The 4,416-nt window shown below is 32.1% G+C and overlaps 1 long non-coding RNA gene across 1 annotated transcript; it reads left to right on the top strand.

The window, feature by feature from the left end:
* The first annotated feature begins 2,304 nt into the window (after window positions 1-2,304).
* LOC119638698 lies at window positions 2,305-4,397 on the top strand. The gene is made up of 3 exons (XR_005247484.1): window positions 2,305-2,977; window positions 3,037-3,434; window positions 3,498-4,397. It is a non-coding gene; the product is annotated as an uncharacterized LOC119638698 (long non-coding RNA).
* Window positions 4,398-4,416: the final 19 nt, after the last annotated feature.

The raw sequence follows: 4,416 nt of genomic DNA, 5'->3' as shown, positions 1-4,416 counted from the left end.
GAATCTCGTATAAGTGATTTCCTTATGTGGCAGGTAGAGTTTTATTGCTGAAATGTAAGCGTTAAACGAATTTCTTAACAACTTCTTTTCAGTTAAAATATACTGTATTGTATTTTCGTAATATACTTTGGCCAGCGACAACTCTTTGGCATTTTCTAGCTGGTATATTTTCCTATCAACGAGCTAATGTGCGCTTGGAGCTTTTTAAACGTAAACAAAATGCAGGATATGAAGTAGCTGGAACGAATACTTTTAGCTTGAATCGTGTTGAAGCGTTTTTAAAACAGTTAGATATTTATAGGGCAGAAGAGTTATTAAAGTTACCGAACAAATAGTTTTGATATCCTTAGCGTGGGAAGATGTTATTTTGATTGGTGTATACCTTACGTCTGATTTATTAAAAGTATCTTCACCACTCGTCGTCATTCCTAATTCAAATTAATTAATCCTGGGCGTATGCTCAATAACCATATCTCACAGGTTGTTGTACATTGTTGTTCCGGTAAATAGGCTTGGTGCACGTTGATATAAATTTAGTGTACATGTGCTGTATTGCACTGCTTGCAGAATGATAACGCACGCTAGTGAAATACACTACACCTTCCTTATCCGAAAAGAAGGATCCATCGCCAGTGCATCGATCGTTTATATATATGTTCTTTACAATCGTATAAGTACTAAAATTGCAATTAAAAAATTTGTTATTAAGAGTCGTAAGAAATATTTTGTTGGAAAATTTATAGGAAGAAATGTATTGTTTATTTAATATAAAATTCAATAGAAACGTGATGTTTTTTATTCACAATGAATAAAAAGTTATTTTTCTCTTTTTCGCATAACCTCATGCATTAAAATCCATACATAATCGTTTACGGAGAGTTTTACAATATAAAGTTTTCTTTACAAAAACAGAATAATATTGTTTGATTACATTTAGTGTTGTCTTTAATTCAATTTAACTCTATACCCGATCTCTAGTTCATATGATATACAGTTATATTATATTAAAAGGAAATAATATGAATAAAAAGTAATAACAAAGTATAAAATTGTGAAACAATGAAGTATATTCGGTATATATTAACAATTGAAGCACTTTAGTCTATATTTGTATACTTTGACTTTTTCATATTCCCCCAACAGAAAAGTACAATTACAGGAAGAATTGATTTCAGAGTGAGGTTCCTTAATAAGTTTTCTAATTTAAGTTTCGAATCATTTTTCCATCAAAACCAAATCTACATTTATATTAATAATGTGCTGTGTTATCATATTAGTCTTTATCTTTATCTTTTGACTCCTTCAACATTTTTGCAACCCATTGTTGTGCTGTCTGAAGTCTACGCTTCGATTCCCTCTGATAAGATTTTACGTTACAGAGTTTACGTCGACTATTTCCTGTTGTAATCAGTGTCATATACCAGCTCCAAGAGGCAGTTGATATCAACATTCAAGATGACAACCCACATCTCATCTGATATTCCTCTGAAGGGGAACTGATCAAAATGTACAACTACGGACGTGTCCGACAAGCAGTCAGTATCGATCTTGCAATCGTGTATCTCGTATGTCAACCACGAATAGAACGTTTGCATTTGTTGCATACGTTCACAATCTCCACTATTGCAAATTTTCAACCAAGAATCCAGGCTACGCAAAATCGCAGTGCCCTGTACTAAAACCACAATGAATGCAATGAAGTATCGAAAACAATAGAACAACAGTCGAACAATCATACCAAAAATCGCACGCAGTAGTGAAAGCCAAGTTATTCTTGTTTATATAAACATTTGCAAGATTTGTAACACATCTCCTGCGCTTTTAACAAACACATCCGATCCCGTTCAGGTTGCCAGATTGGAATCTATCGTTTGCGGAATTTTAACGTGATTACGAGACGAGACGAGACGAGAGGATAATTTTGGTAGCTTATCTTGCAAACTTCAAAAAATCATGTTAGGTTCTGCTTTATGAGAAATTCGCGGTCAATATATTTCTAATTGGGTTCGTTCTTTAGTTTTCGTGAATGCATTTACTTTTATTAAGGCATTGTATGGTTAGTGTAGTGTAAGTTCTCGCATTCCACAGTTTCCATTTTTTTCTTCCTTAAAATCTTGTTCAAAGGGATTTCCAATTTTTTCACCAGAAAAAAAGCTCAAATTCCGTTCCCAGAAAAAATTTTTTTTCGTTCTTTCTTAAAAGAAAAACAAACAAACAATTCCTTCCCTTTTTCCTTGACAAAAAAAAAACATCTCTCCTTTTTTTTTTAATTTTCTATTTATTTATTTATTTTTTTATATACTACAGTGTCTATTACATTAGACCAACTCATTTGTTCATTTGTTGATGTCCTCTTAGTTTATAGCCACTAAGCAATTATATGATTCCTTATTTCATTTCTACTTCATTGTTTTTTTTTTCTGTTTCGGAATCATATGCATGTTGTCAGAAAAAAAAAAATAATTACAGCAAATAAACAAATAAGTAATAATTACGTTTTTTTGTATATATTTGTGCTTGCAAGTTCAATAATAAAGAATTGTTGTGGTGAATAACTTAAGGAGATTTCAAGGGTCCCGCAGAGCCCATCTACGTTTTATAAGATTCCATTGCCACCAATCGCGATGTTCCTCTATTGCCAAATAACATAATATGAAGAGAACAACCATTCTGCCTGATGTGTATATACTTCTCAACATTACTTGATTATATAATAACATTTTATTTACCTTTTTTTGGTTTTGTTTAGTAAAATGGATTAGTCTTGTTAGCTGTAAAATCAACATATTCAGTAGAATGATGTTATTTTACGATTTATTGGTCCTTTATGTTTTATCAATGATAGCAACAGTGTATGACGATGTAAGGAGAGATTGACGATATACAATTGATTACAAGCTTTGATTTATTAAGAAAAAGGAAAAGCAATTATCTTTCACAAATTTCCAATTTTTTGTTTTGGTTCAGCTGTTTGCAAGTAAGCAATTTTGTTTGGAATTTATTTTATTTTCAATTTACAGCTGTTTTCTCTTATAGGAGGAGGTAGCTGTACATAACGGGATCAATGTACTGCTGTCTATCTGCTCTAACTTGGTCTATATTAAAAGAAACAACTTTGTGTGGTGTTGTTTCTTTTCACCGCCTCCAGGCTAAATATAGGATCATGCTCATGAGTCTGCCCGCAGCAAGAAAAATCAATGATACTTTCATTCGCGTTCACTTTTATATAAAAGATTCTTTCTTTAGCAAAACGAAGGGTATTTCCCTTTTCAGTTATTTTCCGATGATAGGTGTAAAATTACCACGAAGTTATGTTTACCATTATAATTAGCGTTTTGTTAAAACGTGTTATAATTTTTTATAAAATTTATTGGGTTTATTGAAATAAGAAAAGAAAATATCGGGATACGAACGTATAAAAATCACCTTTATGGGTAATTATATTTTTGAAGTTAGAAATGAACTTTGGTGTTTCTCAATAATTTATTTTATGTCAGTTGCTAGAAATATTGGTTTACAAGTGACGAAATTACAATGATGGACCCACTCGATGAGGATAAAAACCAACATAGCGACGTGGTGACTCATGGATCGTTTCACTTTACCTCGAACACGATTATTTGTTTCAATCTCTGCACTTTTTTGTTACGACAACCAAACCTATTAGCCGGCCCAGAAGTTATGCCTATCTTATTAAAAATTCCTTGCGGAGAAATGATAATCAAAGGTACAGAAAAGGGCATAAGCAATGCACTATAGAAGGAACACAATATTTATTAGAAATGGCTTTCGTATTATATCAAGATTGCACTACATGCAGGATACGGTCGGTATTTTAAATATACCGTCTCTGATTGAAGAGAACTTTGACCTTAGCAGAGTTTGGTCTCCTAAGAAATTACAAAGTGCGTTAAATTTATGGGATTAGTGTTATTTAATCGGGGACAGCCGGTAAGCTAATCCGGCCAACCGCCATAAACTTAGTAGTATTGTCAGGACGGCCCCTAAGCTAGGTCAACCATTCTTAATCCGTTAATTCCTAGTTTGCCTTTTTGGCTGTCCTAACATACCTGAAATACCATGTGTAGTTTGCACTGCGCTTTTGTATCTGTTTACAGCTACGCTACGTACATTATTTCGTGTGTGTCATAACGGTTGTATTGGTTGTATCTATAGATGTTCACAATAACTTTACGAATTTTGTTTATTAAAAAAGGGTTTTAACTTTTTATTGTTTTTATTAAGCTATTAAAGTTTTTAAGTCTTGTTTTGCATTTTTAAATTTAATATAAAATTATATTTCTCAACAGTCGTCTTTATTTACACTTATATATTTTCCTTTTTTAATTGTTTCTTTTCATTATCCTTCTCGTTACCAATTGATATACATTTTACATATTTCGTGAATTTAGATTT

This window comes from Glossina fuscipes, unplaced genomic scaffold (genome assembly GCF_014805625.2).
Source record: "Glossina fuscipes isolate IAEA_lab_2018 unplaced genomic scaffold, Yale_Gfus_2 108, whole genome shotgun sequence".
Lineage (NCBI taxonomy): Eukaryota > Metazoa > Arthropoda > Insecta > Diptera > Glossinidae > Glossina > Glossina fuscipes.
The sequence above is the reverse complement of the archived record's forward strand: the minus strand, read 5'-3'. Positions and strand labels throughout refer to the sequence as shown.